Consider the following 22,326-nt stretch of genomic DNA (forward strand, 5'->3'; position numbering starts at 1 on the left):
GGTCCAACTTATCCTTGTCTGCCAGTAATTTAGTATATTTCAACTTCTGTTGATCTCTTTGTGATCAAGTTCCAAGACATCATCTTGATTGATTATATATCACATTATCAACTCCATCTTATAATAATAGTCTGCTTATATGGTGCTCCAGGCACATTAGCTGCTCACTGGGCTATGTATATTACTATTCCCGGTCATTGGACTCATCGTACAATCCGATACTTTTTAAACTCTGTGGGGATCATACAGCCATGCTGCCTGTCCAGCGCAATGAACTAATCACTTATATTGCCAGCACTTCTTCAAAGGTAGAAATTTTGCAGTTGGGTGAATTGGGACAAGGATACTACACAAATTTGCCCACCTTGGGACCTGAACTTTGGTGCCTCCACTGTGGATCAAACCCAGGCTTTCGGGGTGATAGGCAGCCACCTTACCACTGCACTATTGTGCTCCACCGATGGCAGCCCAGAATCTGAGCACTTACTTGAAACATCAAAAGGTTGTTTGCCAAATTGCCCAAATGAACACATATCTGACCTTGTATCCACCAACCTCATGTTGAGTATAGGGATCAGCATGTGACTTATACAGTCACATCCAGAAAGGTTGATTAATATTGGACGCTTGTGAAGATCAAGGGTATAGAAAATATGTCTTCAGCAATTAATTTTGGCCAGTTAGGTGACTTGGTGTATGCATATCATTGTATCCTATTTATGTACATAAATGAACATGGTATCATTCACTGGATTCTCTGGTCCAGATTCAACTATTTTAACAGACTGGGATATGTCCAGCCACTTTTACACAGCCACATTAAATTGATTTTTAAACATATCTGGGTATTAATAAAGTTAATAAAGTTTTAAAGAAGAGAGTCAATTTCTGATACTAATAACAGAGTTACTGTTATCATAAAATATTACTGATATATCGAGAAAGCATTTTGTTAAATCTCTAAATGTGTATAAAATATGAAAACAATTATCACTCAGTCATATCAAAACTAAGTTCAAGATATGATGAAAAGATTCATACCTATCCAAAAACACATGCCAGACGTTGACATTCAGGTAGAGATGTATTTGAATGAATTTTTTAAAATCTTCAAGTCTGACCATTTCTGAGATCTAGTATCAAGATATCCTATGTGCATTCTTAAAATACTTTCTGTAAAATTACTAAAAATATATGTAAATCCTTCTGAACTGCGAAAGGGAGAATTATGCCTGTAGTGGCCGTTCCTACAGTGGCCTCCGAGTTTACACGCCTTGTTTGTTATTTTGTCTCTCTTCGCGTTGACAGTGAGCGTCAGGAGTATCTTGAGTGTTGCGAGAGACAAACCAAGACTCGCACCGGTGCTAATCCGAACGACACAAGTCATTTTTACAACTGATAAGTGAAAATTTGGTAAGCAAAAATACTAGAGAGGTCATGTTGCCTGCGGCAAGTGTGTGTTCGGTGATGTTGAGAGAGAAGCCTGACAGTAGACACCAGTAGCCAGTAGGGATACTCAAACTTTGAACCCATCAATGAAACAGTGGAATTTACCAGGTTCAGTCATCCTTTTCCTGTTGCCTACAACCATTTGGACAACGATGCGTAATTATACACACCTCACTGACAATCACACTGAAAACTTCATAGAGCCGATCACAGGTGCGCACCTAAATGCTATTGAAGTGTTTTTTTTTTAAATAATAATAATTAAAAATAATTAAAGCCACGGTATTCCTCAAAATTAAAGCTGAAAGCATAAGAATGACCGGTACATGTATTTCCGTAATGTTGTGCACAACACTGCACACAGGCCTCACAAAACCATAACACTATGAGGCAAGCGCGACCTCTGTAATGCAGTTGTGCAACAGTATTGCAACGCCACAGTTAAGCATATGGAGAGGTCGTGATTGCAACAATATTTTGAAACAGAAAGTTACAAAATATGTCTGAAAACTCCCTTTGACGTCACCGTGGCTGGGCGTGCTTTCCTCCAGTCCGGCCAGTATCCATGGGCAAACAGGGCAGTGGTGTTGCATCTAAAGGCTGCTTACAACATACATGAAACATATGGAAAACGATTCATAGTTGTGACAATATTCTATTAGTGTTTCTTTTTATATGCGTAAAATTGTTCATAAGTAATTACTGACACATTAGAACATATTTTAATTCTAGGGAAAGAAAACTGATTGGCAAACAAGGTCAGTGGACTTAGGTAAATGTTACTCCCTAATTTCTGACTCCCTTTTTTATATAACGTACGCAAAATGCAGTAGGAAACGGTAATATTTCATTATACAGCTTGTGTTAGTTATCTGAAACGCACCTTCATGTAAAGCATTTATAATTAGCGATTTCATAAGGTAGGCGGTCGCGTGACCTCATACTGCCGTCGCTACATCAACACAGAAATACAAGTTTAGCAAATAAACCAATCCACGAAGTCAAATCTGGATTTGGATGGCAAACTTGACGCAGATAATATCACGTACATACATACAACCTTTTCAATCGGAAAGTATTTGTAGCTGCAAAGCCGACAGGAATACTGACGATTCCGGTCGAATCCCTTTTCGCCTGTAGATATCATGTAGGTAAATTTAGGGAGTGGAAAATGCACTCCTACTGAGAGAATGTAGCAGCTAGTAAGGCCAGTTTCACAATGTGCGAGATTCATCTCTTACATATTGTGACCTTTAATGAAATAGCAATGGCCCATAAAACAAAGAACAGAACAGCAGAGTAAACTACACTAAAATGGCAAACTATTGATTATATTATGGCGGAAAATAGTTGGCCGAATGAGTTTAATATTTGTATGATTTGTTTTCGAAATACGCGAAGATTTTTCATATCATTCTACCTGTGAAGACTAAAGAGTGATTTAAAGTGTGAAGATGAAAAATCCAAATATCAAAGTCAAAGAACGAATATTTTTTTCCTTTTTTTTTTGTTTTTACCATTACGTATCAAAGACTTGTGGTAAGTCTTACGCGGAACACCAAATTCATTCTTAAAAAGTTGCCAAAAAATCGTCTGCTTCTCTCTCGCACGCCAACGAAACCACACTAAGATAACGTAATTCTGTTGCCAGAGGACTGACAGCGAGCCGCGGTGACGTCATGTTAGGTAAGATTTTGCATATATATAAAATGTGTAACAAGGTCGTCAGTTTGCTGATTTCTCGACATGCCGGTGCGTTGACGTCAATGTGCTCCCAGGCGACCCCTCAGTTCTTGCTAAATTTATGTTGTTTGTGATTCTACGAAGCGAGCGTTGTGGAAGCCTGCAGGATTTAATCGGGTGGTTCGACACCTACCTCGCTTCCAAGATGGAGGATGATATTTGCATTTGTTTTCATAGAGTTCAAAACCCCAAAACGTATTGCTAGTTGTAGTAAATGACTGATAACCAAAAGAATTTAGCCTGTCACAACTTGTGACATAACGACTTCTTTGTCGGAAGCGAGATTGTGATCGAAGTGACCAAAATATTTAAGTGCAGTTTTATATTGACACCCACATCGCTTCCAAGGGTGAAATTGTTATGTTAGAAGCAATGTCATGCAAAACCCTATTGTTCACCAACAAATACATATTTTACTACCAGAAGAAAGTAGTTTTGATTTTGTAACTCGGTGTAAACAATCCTCAACAGCAATTTGATTATGGTTTGATTTCTTCAGGTTTGCAGATCAAAACTACTTAGTCAGTTTTAAATATATTTTTGAATCATGACCAAAAGGACTTTGCAAAACGATATATAACCATTGTGACAGCAAGTGATTTTAGACGGAATCGTCTATGAAAACAAGTTATATATCGGAAAATAAGCAACGCAGGTATAAGATTAAATGGCAGTAGGTTGTGAAAAATAAAGCTCTCATATTTCAAAACAATTGTCACGACTGCAGATTTAGACAAACATATAAACCTATAAACAGGATCATCTATCCCCGGAAATGTAAATGAATACTACAACAACCCACAAAGGTATATATACCTGACATTACGTCACGGATGCGCGTCCCTCAGATGAAAAATTCGTTCGCGGGAGAAAATTGAGCACTGTTGTCAAAAAGGTCGATTTAAGGTAACTACATGTCGAGATGAGTAGCTTTACTGACGGGGTTTCATTTATAATGATGTCAAGAAATTATTTATGTTTATAAATAGAATATGTTTGAGTAGCATTTATAATGAAATGAGCAGGAAAATGCAATGGGAAACTGTAAAGTCATACATAACTTAAACCAATATTGTCAAAAGTTTCAACTTCAGCTGCGAAAACCTTCATAATAGATAATATATACAATAGAACAGATTAACGATATCTGAAATGAATTGTTTGTAAATGGTTTAGGCACAACCTTTAACATCACTAGAGTTTTAACATCACCAGAAAGTTGACACAAGTTATTCACCAAAAGACATATACAATGGGGTACCTTTATTTACAGATAGTAATTTTCTCACAAAGCATTTTTGTACATTTTTAATTTCCCCCAAATGCCCAATTCATATCCCCAAATTTCACAACCGTACAACCAGATTGGTTTCACCATTGAATCAAAGATATTTATTTCACATTGTATTGAGAAATGTAACATTCGTCTTCTGCATAATACAAAATACATGGATTTAGTAGCTTTTTGACAGACGTTTGAATTGGGATCTCTTATTTATAAATGAGATGTCAAACTAATGGTATTAAACCCGCTAGAGTAAAGAGTACACGTACGTGCAGTCTGCTTATGTTACATATAGTCGAGCCTTTCAATTTACACAGCGCGTGATCCCAACAAACATGGTCTGAACTTTGCTAAATGTATTTATGGGTTATTATAAATTGAACTTGACGCTTATGGTGAAATTTGAAACAGACGTAAAACAGTATTTGTGCACTGGCCGCAATTCATTAATGCATCATGTTAAAATACCACAGGCTTAGATGAAGTAAGTTGATGAGTGAGTGAGTGATTTCATAATTTTTCTGTTTTCCTACCCCTCTTGTGTGGAGATATTTATCCTTATCCTGGACCTAAATATCATTAAGGCTTGAACATCACAAATTTAATTGTTCGTCGTGTTATGGACAAATTAGGCATTTTAAGTGCAGAAATTACATCATCTGGTGTATTCTGTTTGACTGAAACGTGGCTATGAGAAGACATTCGAAGTGAGAAAATTCAGATCCCTGGTTTCCAGTTACCGTTTCGAAAAGACAGAACACGTGCTGGAGGCGTTACGGTTCATGCTAACAACACAGTTATGCGCTAAACTGATGAAGCATTTCCAACTTGCCGATTTGTAATACATGGATGCCCACTGAACCTGCAAAAATTTAATTGGTAATTTTTTGTTGTCATGACAAACGTGTCTACTATTGGAACTTAATTGATGAGTAATAGGTAGTGCAGTTGACCTTGACATGTTTACAGTAGTTACTGGCGATTTCACTCCAGATGTTCTATGTAAAACCAGTCAAAAGATCGAACATGGACAAATTATGTACGGCTTGAACTAAATTACAGAGCCCACAAGAACTACCTCCTGTTCTGTACCTTTGCTCGATCTGGTGTTCATATTGCATACAGACAACGCAAGACTTCCAGGTGTACGTTCCATAGAACCATAGTGTAGATCATTACACTTTATTTGTTAATACCATTGAAATGGGTCCCTAAAACCACACCTTTAAGGTGCCAATACAACATTACTCTCTGACGAATGTAGATGGCATAAATCACGACATTAATGGCATAGACGCTGACAATTTGTTTTCATCTGAAGATATTAGTACACTCACTGAAGATTTTACTAGTAAAATTAAAGATATTCTCGATAATAATATACAGAATAGGACTGTCACCGTCACGAAAAAATATTCACTGTGGTTAAATAATGTTATTTGTTCTGTTGTTGAAAAAAAGTCGAAATATCATTCCTTAATTTATTAAAAAATCGAAATAGACTTGCAAACTGGGATAAATTTAAAATATGCAGGAACAAAGTAATATCATCAGTCAGAAATGTCAGAAGACATTGTGGATTGAAAATAATTAAAATAATAAATATTCCAAACGGTACTACAATGTGGTGGCGTCTAGTCAAGACGCGCGCAGTGGGCGAACTGGGGGCGCATTGGGCGCGCTGGCTAAAGCGCTAAGCTAGTGATCCAGCGAGGTTGAGTTGTCAGGATCGAGCCCACCTGTGACCGGCTGTAAAAGCCTTGGAGTCAATATTGTGTGCAGACTCTTTCAGTGTTGTCACAACCCCTAGTGTACAGTACACAACACTGTGCACGTAAAAGAACCCACGAATTCATTGGTATATGACCAGATTGTGGCCACAAAAATACATGCAAACACCTAGTTGCAGGTACAACTACTGCAGTACTGTGACAGTACTGTGACTATGTGCCCCAGTCAACCCAGTTGTGAATGGGTACCTCGTTAGGATGAGAGAGCCGCAATAAACACGGTGCGCCAAGTGGCAGCAAGAGTTATATACTCCCCAGGGAGTTGAGACTGAAATACGATGTGCTGTTGGGATTGACTCCAGTGATCGAGGGAATAATACCAGTGCCTTGAGCATGCACTGGTGCGTGGATATGTGCGTTATATAAATATCCTATATCATAGATCATATCACTATCAAATATATGAAAAAGCAAACCGAAAATGTGTTATTTCTGCTAATTGTATCAAATAACATTTTCTATGATGACGTTGAAGATATTACCAATGCCCTGAATGGAATTATCGTTGATGAGATGAAGGTGAAAATCCCGATGCTGAACTACAGCTAATGCTACAGGACAAGGTCGTATAGGAAGCGAACTACTAAAATTAACAGCGACTACCCTAGTTCATATTCTTAACAAGTTTTTCAAACTTATCTCTGCTAAATTTATGTTTCCCGACATTCTGGAAACAAACATCAGTGCGCCAATTCATAAAAAGGTGATGTACATGGATGCTGAAACTATAGATCTGTAACACTTACAAGTTGAGCAGCCAATTTTTCTTAAAAGAGTAGTTGATATTTTTACCTCAGATCTGAGTTTTGGTAACTTTTGGGTTTCAGAATTTGAATTGAATCGATTTTGATTCGAATCCCGATCTTTATTTCTTTTTTCAAATTCGGGATTTTTCTTTTACAGATTCGGCACGTGCATGGGGTATTCGGTATTGTAACCCTTAGTATGCATTTCTTTTACACATTTGGAAATCGGGACTTCAGGTTACGCAACTGTACTCTTTGCACCTTCACCCTTTAAACGTATCTATCCTCGGCGTTGCTGTCCTCCGCCGGAGATAGTCAAAAAGACCTGAAGCGCCCCACTTTGCTTGCATGCGTGAGCTCTCGTTGAAGAACGAAGAAAGACCAACACAGTCAATAATTTGAAACACACTTTAAAGAGGAATTCTGCAAGGAGGAAATCTGTTGTTTTTTTTCTAATTCTGGTAATTATGTGTATGGCGCATTCCTTCTTACTGCTCATGGGAGAATTTGAAATAGACAAATCTGAGGGCAAAAATACATCAAAAACAAGATAAGGTCAATTAAGCAAGACTTGTTTGTTCTGTAATTCTGGTAATTGTATTAAACACTCCTCCTTACTGATTATGGGGTGTGATTGTAAGACGTTTATCCATTCTACGAAGCCAACTATAGGCTTTGTTCATTCAGAAACAGTATATAACATCCGCACCTCACAAAGGAGACTTGCGTTAAAGTGAGTGAGTGAGTTAATATTTAACGTCACATCGGCAATATCTCAGCCATATCGTGACGAGAACATTTAATACTAAAATGAAATATATGTCTATCATAAAACCTGTCAGCGAAGGACAGTAAAACAACTAGGATATCACAGAGTAGAATATAAAACTAGTAACTATACCTAAAAAAATTTATCTATACAGGACAATACAATGTAAAAATGGGCTATAGATTGCTAACAACTGAAGGTAGATCACCATACTAGGGACCATGGGGACTTACAGTACCTTTGCTACCTGCATGGACCCTAGCTGGATTTACATCATTCCCTCAGCCGTCAGCAATTTGTGAAATCTAGCCATACAATAAAAAGACGCATATTCTACGATTAAAAACCTGGAAATTTAGAATTGACTTTAACTGTTTGTGGACTTACGTACCCTCTCAGGAGGACAATAATTTTACAATACTTCAACCCCCTTTGAGGGTACAGCCACTAACAATTCTAGTTACAAATCTAAACAACCAATAATTAAAATACATCTATTTACAGAACACGTTATTAAACTTCTACCAAAAAATCAATTTCTTTTAAAAAACCAACGATTAAATGAGAATTAATGTTAGTAAAAAGATCCTTTACAGTTTTGACATTGAAATATTTATCCCTTGTGATGGAGAATTCGACACAGTCAAGCAGGATATGCTTGACCGTGACTCTCTCATCACAAGGGATACAAAACGGAGGATCCTCACCTTTCAATAGGTATGCATGAGTGAATCGTGTGTGGCCAATACGACATCGTCTTAAAATAACCTCTTCAAATCTGGACTGACAGCCCAAGTAGGTGTAACCAATATACGGTTTTATTTCATGTAATTTATTTATACCTACTTGGGTGTCCCACTTCTTCTGCATCAGATAGCGGATGTAAGTTCTAATGCTAGCTTTGTAATCAGTGTAAGGAATAAGAAGTGGTGTCACAGATTTGTTGAGAGCTGCCTTGGCAGCAAGATCAGCCATTGCGTTACCGGAAATACCCACGTGGCTGGGTAACCAACAGAAGACGATGTCGTATTGGCCAGTAGCAAGATTATTATACAATTCAATAATGTCAATTAAAAGTGGATGTTTACATGATAAATTTTTAATCGCCTGGAGACAAGAAAGAGAGTCTGAATAGATTATATATTGTTTACGTTTAGGGTGTCTTTGAATATATTTAAGGGCTGTTAATATGGCGCTAGCTTCAGCTGTAAAAATAGAACTACTATCTGGTAATCTAGAAGATATTGTTCTAGATCCAATGACAGTGGCACAAGCCACAGCGCCACCATCCTTGGACCCATCTGTAAATAAGGATTTATAATTGCTATATTTATGTTTTAATTGATTATATTCTTGCTTATATTGTAATTCATTAGTCTCTGATTTTTTAAATGTGGTCAATGTTAGGTCTACTTGAGGCCTGACCAACTGCCAGGGAGGAGAAGAAAGAAGACGGGAGGGAGCTATGTTTTCCAGCTGAATCCCAGCAGCAGAAAGAAAGGGTTTAATTCTATGTCCCAGAGGCGGGACAAGAGAAGACTTTTTGTTGTATAAATCCTCATAAAGGGGATTGAAAACACAGTTATATGCAGGGTTAGAATGATTAGAGTATAATTTAGTAATGTATTGTAAAGCTAACTTTATACGGCGCTGCTCAAGAGAAGGTTCATCAGCCTCAACATAGAGACTGTCAATAGGTGAAGTTCTAAAAGATCCAAGACAAAGCCTCAGACCTTGATGATGGACAGGATCAAGAAGTTTAAGATTGCTTTTGCAGGCTCCACCGTAAACGATTGAGCCATAATCAAGTTTAGAACGAACTAGTGATCGATAGAGATGGAGAAGGGTAGCTTGATCCCCTCCCCATTTTGAATTTGAAACAACTTTCAACAAGTCAAGTGCTTTCAGGCATTTAGTTTTAAGTGATTTAATATGTGGTAAAAACGTTAAATGTGAATCAAAGATTAGACCCAAGAATTTGGCTTCTTTCACAACTTTAATGGGCGTCCCATCTAGAGACAGTTCAGGGTCTTTATGTGGTTTGTATTTTCGACAAAAATGTATGCAGTTAGTTTTCGATTTAGAAAATTTAAAGCCGTTTTCAAGACACCATTTATTAATCCTGTTTAAACACAACTGCAATTGCCGTTCAATGGTATGCATATTTTTACCACGACAAGAAATATTAAGATCATCCACAAATAACGATCCATCAATTGAATCGTTTAAAACTTTTGATAAACTGTTGATCTTGATGCTAAAAAGAGTGACTGACAAAATACTGCCTTGTGGAACACCCTGATCCTGATTGTAATGATCAGACAGGGTAGAGCCCACGCGGACCTGGAATTGTCTGTTATTTAAAAACTTGGCAATAAATTCAGGCAAACGACCTCGCAACCCGAAGTCATGTAAATCTCGTAAAATGCCATATTTCCAAGTAGTGTCATATGCTTTTTCAAGATCAAAAAAGATAGACACAGCGTGTTGTTTGTTAATCAGTGCGTTTTTTACAAATGATTCTAAACGCACTAAGTGATCGACAGTACTTCTGTTTTTGCGGAAACCACATTGTATATCTGTGATAAGGTTATTAGTTTCCAAGTACCAAACAAGTCGATTATTTATCATGCGTTCCATGGTCTTGCAAACACAGCTTGTTAATGAAATCGGACGATAATTGGATGGATCCGTATGATCACGTCCAGGTTTAGGTATTGGTACTACTATGGCGTCACGCCATGACGGAGGAAAGTTACCCGATGTCCAAATATCATCAAAAATATTTAGGAGAGTTTCTAGGCAGGTTTCTGGTAAGTGCTTCAGGAGTTGATAATGTATGTTATCAGCTCCAGTAGCAGTGTCATGAGCCTGATCAAGAGCAGTATGGAGTTCATGAATAGAAAACGTTTCATTATAATCTTCCCCATTATCCGAATTGAAATTAATAGTTTTCTTTTCTTCTTGTTTTTGATATTGCTGGAATTTTGGTACATAATTAGAAGAGGAAGAGTGTTTAGCAAGGGTTTCACCCAATTTATTAGCAATATCTGATTTATCAGTAAGCAATTGATCTCCATGTTTAAGATGATGGACAGTAGATTTAGTACCTTTACCTTTAATTTTCTGGACCATGTTCCATACCTTGGACATGGGTGTCCGAGAATTTATTTTGGACACATAATTTTGCCAAGTTTGGCGTTTGTTCTGTTTAAAAGTACGCCGTGCTTTAGCATTTAAAATTTTAAATTTATTTAAATTATGTACCATAGGATGGCGACGGAAATAATGTTCTGCTTTTTTCCTTGCCTTCCTAGCTTGTTTGCACTCATCGTTGAACCATGGTTTTCTTATGTGTGGAACTACAGAGGAATTTGGTATACACTCATCAGCTATGAAATTCAGTTCATCAGAAAAAGATTTGATAGCATCAGGAACGTCAATAAAACGTTCGGGTTTAAGTTTTTCAGCACACAGTGTTTCATATAAAGCCCAGTTAGCCTTTTTAAAATTCCGCCTTGATGATGGAGGAACATCGGATGGAGTTACAGCTTTTAATATAGTAGGAAAATGGTCACTTCCACAGAGGTCATCGTGGACTGACCATTCGAATTCATTAAGTAGTACTGAATTTGTCAATGACAAGTCAAGAGCAGAATAGGTCCCTGTACCAGGGTGTAAATATGTGTTGGAACCATCATTATAAATACATAAATCATTGTCAGAACAAAAGTCCTCCAAGAATTTCCCTTTAGTGTTTGTAGTTACACTACCCCAGAGTGGGTTGTGCCCATTTAAATCTCCCATTATAATACAGGGCTTCGGGAGTTGATCATATAGAGCTTGAATATCAGTTCTGGCAAACGTCGAAGACGGAGAAATATAAAGAGAGCATAGCGTAAACGCTACATGTAACGTAATTCTCACTGCAACAGCCTGCATATTAGTATTAAGTGAAACAGGGCTTTGAATAACGTTTTGTTTGACTAGAATGGATGATCCGCCAGTGGCCCGATCACCCGGAGGTGCAAAACAATGATATGCATTAAACTGACGAAAATTAAATGTATCTGTTTGTTTTAAATATGTCTCTTGGAGACATATCGCTGAAGGTATAAAATCTTGGACTAATAGCTGTAGTTCATGTAAATTAGTCCTCAATCCTCTGCAGTTCCACTGTACAATATTATTGGTATAAACTATCTTTTGGGGGATTTATTGGGGATCTACCCCGCACTCTTTTGGAGGGCGACAAGCTATGTGCCCTAGAATGGACGTTTTCAGAAACGTCCATTTCTTCAAGAGACCCATATTTATTGTACAATTGAATTTTATTTTGTGACCCCTTAGGAGCTCTGCTACTGTGTTGTTTTAAAGCATCAGGCTTTGGCTTTGGTTTACTTTTCACCGTTTGCTGACTATCAGATGTTGATTGAGACCTTGAATGTGACTGAGATGATGATGATTTGTGATCAGAAGACGGCTTTGAGGTACTAGGGAGTGGTTGCTCAGTCTGTGATGATATAGCAGGGTACAAAAGCTGTGGAGAATCGCAGTTGACCCAAGTCAAAGTAGTTTGGCAGCCTGTGGATGATTTTGTTATTTTGGAGCGTAACTCCAATGTTGTTTTTGCCACCGCAGCATAACTTTCTGGAAGATCAGTTCTTTTTACTATATTTTTGGCCTCAGAAAAAGAGATATTTTGAGTGAATTTGATTTTATTTATTTCCATTTGTTCTTTCCAAACAGGACATTGTTTAGAAAATGAGGAATGGTCGCCTGAGCAGTTGGTGCATTTTTTGAAGTCACTAGTACAATCTTCTGTTGTGTGTGTCTTCTCACCACAGTGGGCACACACAACGGACAATGTACAAGTATTTACACCATGGCCGTACTTCTGACATTTAAAACATCTCAGTGGGTTCGGAATGTACACGTCAACCTTGATGTTGCAGTAACCAGCCTTCAATGATTTTGGAGCTGTCGGAGATGAAAAGGAGAACAGATACGTATTGGTTGGAACACTTTCATTGTTCTTACGGACTGAAAAGCGTTTGACGTCGAGCACACCTTGATCTTTCATTTCAGTCATGATGTCAAGTTCTGTCATGTCAGAAAACAACCGATCACGGTCTCTGATGATCCCTTTGCTCGTGTTTAACGTCTTATGAGCAGATACAGTAACCGGAATTCCAACAAACGATTCTATGCTCATCAAATTGATTGACTGCTGCCGTTTCCCACACTCAACCTGCAGTGCACCTGAACGTAACCGTTTAATGCTCTTAACTTCCCCGGCAATACCTTGAATACCTTTGGCAACTGCGAACGGGTTCAATTTTAGAGGCGTTTTATCAGCAGATTCAATAACAAGAAAGCGTGGCCAAAACTCAATTGATCTGGACGGTCGAAGGTCATTATCATCAACATCATTTTCAAGAGGACGTTTGGTTTTTTTTGTGGGGATTTCATAAGCCATATTTAGTGTTGGGATTTCATCATCCGAGCTCCCCACCCACCACGGAGTATCACAAGGACAATGCTAAAAACAAGCGGATCTCCAGCTTGCAGCACCAAGGATACCCGGATGATATACTCCAGCAGAAAAATTAAAAGATTAATAGTTCCACCAGATTGGCCCATGAGCCACCGCCTTCTGGCATAGGACTCTAGGCAAATTTCAGAACAACATATGTCAAAATCAAAAATGTTTTAGATAATATAGCCAAGTCCAAAGTTATAACAATTCTAAAGTGTGCATTGAAAAATATAACAATACTCCATGCACAGGGCTTGGCATGACCAGCCGATTGGTCGAACCGGGCCCATTCGACCACCCGTCTAGGCGAAGTCAGGGCCAAAGTGGTGTATTGAGCAACAGGAGCACGATTGCAGGCCCCTATTGCCCTCAACCACCAGGATCCCCTCCTCCGCCGACACAGGGCCGCAACCCACGGCAAACGGGTTGGTGGACCAAATATCCCCCCGGGTCCACTACGGGGGTGTTGGCGAGCTCTTGGCGTTACCCAGCACCCACCACGAGGAGGTGGCTCGCCACGGGTGCCAACTTGCGTTAAAGACACCGCCTATGTGACACCAAGAAGCGAGTATTGATTCCCTAAAACAAATATCAAAACATAAATATCAAAAGACCATAGATGAATTACTGGAATCTGAATCATAAACAAAGAAGTCCTACCATGGGTATTTTCTGCTCGAGAAGTATGCAGTTTCAATGCGGTGGTGTGAAGATGTTGCTTGGGAAGAAAGAAGAACATGAAGATCTGTGTATTTCGTCTCCATTGAAGACGCCTTTCTCATCATCCAGAGGGACTGTATTGCAACAGGACAGAGTGATAGAGACAATATGATAAAAGAAGTTACCAAGAAGTATGCCAACATCACTCCTGAATCCCGTAGGTTATTCAAGTCTCCCTGCATCCAATGCCAGCAGAAAACGAAATAGGACAACTACGCTGGAGTTGTTATTCTCCCCATCATCTCTAAGGACTTTGGTTCACATGCTCAAGTCAATTTGATTGGCATGCAATCCATGTGTGAAGAGAAATTCTAATGGATTATGCATTGTCAAGATCATCTCAAGTTCTGTGTGCTGAGACCGTTGACCACCACGAAGTAGTGTGTCAGTTTGTCGACATCTTCTTGTTCATTGGTGCACCACCAATCTTGCAGAGTGACAGTAGTTCATAGTTTACTGCAGTTTACACTGAGGAGGTGTCACTGATGTGGTCTCGCACCATGATCATGGTAACCCCAATCCCAAGGTTCCGTCTGGCAACAATACCAATGACTGGACCATGGGACTCAAGGTTGAAGATATGTCTACTGAAAAAAACCCCCAAAAAACAAACCTTACCTCCTTACTCTGAGCACTTCAGTTTGGGTGGACGCGGCTTTGTTGAGTTCAGATTGAGCTGGATTCAAGAGGTGCCAGATAAGCAGATGCAAGTGCTACATGACTGGTAAAAATGTAACTGAAGGTGTCATTTTCTTGTCAGAAAGAAAATTGAAATGATCTCCAAACATGTCCATGATTCTTTTCCATGTGTACATCAAACATGTATTATGTTGAATGTAGATATCACTGTAGCAAAACGTCACCATCCTGGTAAATACAAAACTCTTTTTTTCACATCTTCTTGGAAGATCGAAAAAATAGAAACTCTATTGATCATTTAGTTCGACTAGAATCATTTGTTCAAAATTCCATTGTAAATAACCACCATGCTGCATCAATATTTTTAGACCTTGAAAAAGCTTATGATACAACATGGAAATATGGTATCTTAAAGGTCACATGCAACGTAAAACACAACTTTACAAATTCTGATACCTTTCAGTATGCACTTACGGAAACAAATCATCAAAAATGCCAATTCAACCTATAAAGTTGAAAAAAAAAACCGCGATGGAGTTCAAACGGTTCACTAAATTTGCTCCAGCGCTCTTTCTTCTCCTCCTTGGCAATTGGTTAGGCCACAAGTTGACCTAACACTGACAAAGTTTAAAAAATCATATACTAATGAATTACAATATAAACAAGAATTTGTTCAATTAAGACATAAATATAATACATACATGCATATTTACAGATGGGTCCAGGGGTGGTGGCACAATAGCTTGTGCCACTGTCATTGGATCCAGAACAGTTTCTTCTAAAATACCTGATAACATATACGACAAAATGTTATGGATGTCAACTTCTTCTTTATTGTTTGATGAGGTTCTTGAGAGGCATTTAGAAGTCGGTATTCTAATATACGACAAAATGTTATGGATGTCAACTTCTACCTGATAACAGCAGAAACAAACGCAATACTAACGGCTCTTAAATATATTCAAAGGCATCCTAAATATAAGCAACATATAATCTCTTCTGACTCTCTTTCTTGCGTCCAGGCAATTAAAAACTTATCTTGTAAACGTCCACTTTTAATAGAAATTATGGAGTTATATACTCAGTCCATATGAAAACGCACCACTCACGAAATCTGGAATAGCTCCACGGATTGATATGTGAAGTATATACTTAGGATGTATTTGAGATAATGAATGATTTAAGAAGACATGTGAACATCATTCAATTTCATTCACGATAGTGTTAATGCGCGAGAGAGGCTTAACTGGTGTAGGGGTCAAAGAGGAAAGTCAATAACGGGTGTGACCGCCATTTGCATTGACACATGCGGTGCATCGTCGTCGCATGGAGTTGATCAGTCTCTGGATAGTGTTCTGAGGGATAGCACTCCACTCCTGAACAAGGGCAACCTCAAGTTCTCGGATGTTGTCCATCTGGCGTCGACGTGAAAGACGTCGTCCAATTTCATCCCATAAGTGCTCGATAGGGGCGAAGTCGGGTGCCAGAGCGGGATGTTCTGCTGTGCAAGGTACTGCATGGGCACCCTTGCAGTGTGTGCCCTAGCGTTGTCCTGTTGGAACGTGTGGACATCGTGGTGTTGGTTGAAGAACGGCACGACATGGTTCACCCTTCCTCTGCAGATATGGAGATTGGTTCTGTGACGGTAGCTTATTTTACCCCACACCATAACGCTTCCACTACCCCAACGGTCCGTCCGTCTGAACGACTCAGTCGGCGTTATACGTTCACCACGTCTCCGCCAAACATGTATACGGCCATCTGCGTTCCTTAAGCGAAATCGTGACTCGTCAGAAAAGATGACACTGTGCCATTGTCGTAGTCGCCAATTCTGGTGGCTGTTTGCCCACTGTAGACGCTGGTCCGTCAATATGGAGCCGAAATAAGGACGTCGTGCACGCAGGCCTACAGCTCACAGACAGTTCCGTACGGTGTTTGGGTGAATGAATCCACGTTGTCCTTGGACTTGAGCAGCCGGTCTTGTCGCTGGTAGTGTTCGGTCTCGGACATGATCCCGTACTATCTTACGGTCCTGACGTGCCGTTGTCACACGTTGTTGACCCGCTCGAGGACGGTCCCGAGTGCTCCCCGTTTGCAGAAACCTTTGATGGAGTTTTGCAATCGTTGTGTGTGCGCAGTGTAGTCGTCTGGCAATTTCCCTGGTGCTGGCGCTATTTTGAAGCATGACTATGGCACGTTCCCGTTCAGGGGCTGTAAGTCGCGGCATCGTGTCGGCGTTTCACAAGTGTCAGTGAAGAAGTGAAATTTTTTTCGGATTCACATGCTTTTAAAGACAATATGTGCACACATTCAGAGTGAAATTCATTTTTCCCATGGTGTGCGTGCAAAATGTTGCGTTTTTGCGAATAATTGCCTAGCGTTACAGTTAACATGAAATTCTCGCATTTCATGCACCTGGCATGTCGGGTGACGTCACTGTAGTGTTGTTGTTATATAAAGGTTATATTGAAGTTCATTTGAACTTAAGTGTTGACCTTTTTTTCAAGTGGTGCGTTTTCATGTGTACTCAGTATATAATGAACTTGCTACTGGCCAATGCGTCATCGTATTTTGTTGGTTACCATGTCAAATCATCGATTACATAACAGTCTCGTTTCCTGTTTAACTGGTTCCGTCTTTTTGTGCAACTTAGTGTGATAACCAATCCAGAATGTTTAGACTCTGTCATTTAACTGGATGCATAAATATTAATCAGTATGATTTGATAAGTCTACGCACTTGTATATTGCAACACTAAGCTCCTTCTAATCCTTCCAATCCTACAGTGTGCTCTGTCGTTCAGCCTGCTCTGACAAACGGAAACCTGGAAATCGTGGAAATCTCAAAACGAGGCTCTGCCGCTAGATAACTTAGTGATATTTCACTAACCTCATTGTGCGTCACAGAACTACACTAAATAAGCATAAGGAACACATAACAGTTTTAACCAGTGAGCCAGGTGCATTGTGAATCATTTTACGATCTTATCAAACAGGGGCAGTTTGTGATTCCATAGTTAAGGTATGCTGCCAACACCTCGACATAAGGTATAGAAAGACGGTCTTATTGAAGTTTAAAATTAAAACTCTCTTGTAAATACCATTTCCTTATGAAACAAGGAATTGAAATTCGGTTTAACCAGAGCTGTTTGTGGTGTCAATTTTCATTTTCACACGAGACAATTCGGATCGGCTGAAAAGTAGGCCAATGTCTGAATAGGCTAATGAGACTTATGTTTCGGTATGAAGCCACGTGGGCATTTCTGGGAACACAATGGCCGATTTTGCTGCCAAGGTAGCACTCGACGAATCTGTGACACCACTTCTGATTCCATACCCAGACTATAAAGCTACATTTAAGAAGAAGAACCCCCAATGCCCAGCCCGAATCCAATTCTAAACAGGAAATTCAAATTCAGGACTCGAATCCGGAATGTGAACAAATAAACCAGATTCGGAACTTGAATCCCCATTCTGAATCCGTTTCAAAACACACGCACAAAAAAATCAGATTGGGGATTCGAATCCCAAATGTTAACAAAAAAAATCAAATTCGGGATTGGAACCTCGAATCCGTTTTCAACTTCATGTTGCCAACATTCCTGTGGGTCTTCTTCCGAACAATCGCTCTGTTGGCCGCTTCTATATTTCTATATACATGACTTCACCTGATGAAGGGGTCTGAAATAACCCCAAACCGCTGTGTGTCAAAAATTATAAAAAAGGTTTATCCACAAAAGATCTTGGTCATATATAACAACTTCTAAATGCCGCTAAAAGACATTTTTTCTCTATTTGCTCCCAAAAATAACATGGGACTCTATTATCGCGGTAGTTAATGTCGCCATTGGGAAGGACTACTGACATTTGACATTTTATACATATTTTCAATTGACTGATGTTTAATCTTCATTTCTGTCAAACAATGTTCCACATAATCACAATTCATTCAACATGACTGCGGCAATACCGATTAAAGCTGAAGCAACTCTCTACTATCTACGGTATTGCCATTTTCTTTTCTGTAGCACACAGTACAAGCAAATGACACTGTTAAACGTTTACTAAGACAAGTAAAGAATCGAAATAGTTTCTTCACCAAAAATTATCAAGAAATTTCATTCACATTAGTAACACTATTAACATGTTTTTTAACCAAAGAATCTGAAACTTCGATTCATTTGGATAAAGGGTAACAATAACGTAACAAAATATTAAAAATATTATTTTACAGCATTAAAACGTACTTTGCAATTTGCTGCCGTGTGCGTCACTTCCTTTTATATATGCTGTAAATATGCGAATGATCTTCAAGCTGTCGCACGATTACTCTTGACGAAGCAAGTTTTGACAGAAGGGAAAAAACGCCTAGGAACATTCATAAAATACTTGAATGAGTCACACTCAAGTTTCAAATTCACTGCCGAATACTAGAGAAACGTAGCCTGTCTAGACAAATGGGTAATGTATAACTGTGCTCTCACAAACTGGAGCTGAAGATATTAAGACTATGTTTAGGTGTTCTGAATCAGATTTTAGCCACACTCACGTTCCCACCGCTTGGTCTTACTGACAGATGTTTTAGCTGATGTATGCAGTTTTGGTCCAGTTATCTCTTTTGATACGTTAAGCAACATTTTAGTTGACCGTCGGGGTACCCCCGTACTCATTTATTACCATGTCATAACACTATGACGTCATCAACCTATGTCGCATCAGAAAGCCACCAGGATGTCTGGATATGGCATATTGTACTACAAGTGTTACACACTTTACAACGACACCTTGATTTGATACACAACAACATCAGGCACGTTTGCGTGTGTCTACGGATATTTTAGAAAGGATGACTGCCTACGACTCATCCGGAAATCACGTGCTTGTCACATCAACACGCTGCTGGATATATGTTTGGACATCAAAGACCCAGAGCTTCCAACCCTCCAAAGAAAAAAACGCTTGAGAAGCCGGGGTCCAGGGGCTGCAGGCCGCGGCCGGGTCCAGGGCGGAGACCTGGTAGGGGGTCAGGGAGGCGAAGCCCCCCTGAATCTGAAGAGAAGTAGTGTTTTTAACACCCTATAAGTGATTTAAAATGAGTGAAAAAGTGGCTTTGATTAATTTACGTTATTTTTTTTTTAAAAAAGCGTGAGATTATCAATGTCTGTCGTGAGAGCGTGACAAATGCTTAAAAAACGTGAGTCTCAAGCCAAAGGCGTGAGAGTTGGCAGGTCTGAAAACCTATCTACAACCACTAACCGGCCGAACAAAGCCTTCGTCTCTACGACCGGAACAGGTCTGAAGTGAGCTCAGACAGTGCCACAATTTCCAGGGAACCACTCGATATATGGACCCATGCAGTTCACAGATAAGGTTGGAATACTTGTTATGCTCCAACTGGTACACGTACCAACGGAATGGAGGACACGTAATCATAGAACCATGCCCGATACACTGACTCCATCATACATGGGGTTTTACAGGATGCTTGAAGAGTACTTCGGATCAGTAGCCAACTACACGGACATGGCCTACACTTCGATGTTTGCAGTTCACAAACAACGCAAACTCAGGGCAGTAACACGGACTTATTCAAATCTCGTATTAATATACTGTCATATATAGTGGTACCTGGTTCTCATATCATTTTTGCTCCCCTTACCAAAACATACAATGGTGTTCTGACGCTGGGACCGCTGAATATACTTGTTGTAACAAACACAAACAATGTTGAACCAATAAGACAAGCACTCTATTTTCATAGTGAACGAAAAAACAATGTACAAAATTGTTACACATGTTGTATACAACTGAGCCAATACAGCTCATTATTAAACGATCAGTACTCAGTATATCTTCACATCGGTAGGCATCTGTTCCTTGTAACAAATGTCATCGAATGTTGAGTGTGTGTGGCTTCAATACACCCCAAACCACGGCGACCCAATGATGACGCAGCAGGACGCATGACGTTACACCTGGTCCATTGCCATTCCTGAAGGGAACATTGTTCCAGTTGCTAAGCGTTGACAGGTGCAGGTGATGGTTTTCTGATTCGTCGATCCAGATAGTCCCATTAGTATTCTGTCGGATTCACGTCGGGAGGACATGCTGGCCACGGCAACATAGCAATAGCCTTATGCAGAAAGTCGTCTGTTAGCCTTGCTGTATGAGACTTTGCGTGATCATGTTGTTAGACAATGCTACATGATTGTTGCTGGATAAACTTAATGGCACCACAGCTCGGCACAAAAGTTTATACATATATCTTCGAGCATTCAATCTTGTTTTAGATCGCGCAGAGCTCACTCCACACCATTGTGCAATAGGCTCCAAATGGTCAGGCTTGATGAACGCAGTCAGGCACCAAGCGTTTACCTACTCGTCTGCGAGCACCAATCCGGCTGTCATTACCGTGAAATTAAAACCTGCTCTTGTGGGTGAATTTCACATGTCGCCAATCACGCATCTGCTGCTTGTCTGGCTCTTGTCAAATGACAACTTCGGTTATGTCAACTTAAGCGTTGTCCATGTACCTTCACTAACTTTAAGGTTGCCGTTACAAAACGCTATCTCGATTGAATTATCCGGCCGTGGTAATCAGTTCGTAATTGTATCATCTGGTTCCCCTAATGCTGGTCTTTAAACATGCATACCATCTGGTCTCCCTAATGCAGGTTTTTAAATATATCTACCATCTGCACTCCCTTATATTGTTTTTTTAAAAATATATATACCATGTGGTCATCCTAATACTGGGTTTTAAAAGGGTATCTACCCCCTGTCCCCCAAATGCTGGTTTTGAATAAAATTTACTCTCTGGTGCCCCTAGTGCTGGGTATTGCAAAAATATCTACCATCTGGTCCCCCAAGTGCTGGTTTTTAAATATGTTTACTGTTTGGACCCCCAAATGTTGGTTTTTAAATATATTTATACCATCTGGTCCCCCTAATGTTGTTTTTTTAAATTATTATATATACCGTCTGGTTCCAACAGACCTTTTTTTTAAAAATGTGTGTATATATATACTATTTGGTCACCCTAATACTTGTTTTTACATACGGTCTCCCTAATGCTGGTTCCAGATATATATTCCGGTCTCCCTAATGCTGGTTCTGTATATATGAGAATTAAGGAGACCGAAAAACACGTATATGCTTTATTTTATGATTTTTTTTTTCACATCATCGTTTTTGTTGAGATGATTTAGAGTTACAATAAATCATTAAAGTCAGTAAAAGTTGTTTTATAACAGAATCTACACGTGGTCTCCTTAATGCTATTTTTAGATATACTACTATATATCATCTCGTCCCCCTAATGCATGTTTTTAAATGTGTGTTTATATACCATTTGGTGACTCTAGCGCTTGTTTTTAAAAATATATAAAATCTGGTCTCCCTAATGCTGGTTTTTACATACGGTCTCCCTAATGCTGGTTCCAGATATATATTCCGGTCTCCCTAATGCTGGTTCTGTATATATGAGAATTAAGGAGACCGAAAAACACGTATATGCTTTATTTTATGAATTTTTTTTCACATCATCTTTTTTGTTGAGATGATTTAGAGATACAATAAATCATTAAAGTCAGTAAAAGTTGTTTTATAACAGAATATACACGTGGTCTCCCTAATGCTATTTTTAGA

Source organism: Haliotis asinina, chromosome 13, assembly GCF_037392515.1.
Source record: "Haliotis asinina isolate JCU_RB_2024 chromosome 13, JCU_Hal_asi_v2, whole genome shotgun sequence".
Classification (NCBI taxonomy): Eukaryota; Metazoa; Mollusca; class Gastropoda; order Lepetellida; family Haliotidae; genus Haliotis; species Haliotis asinina.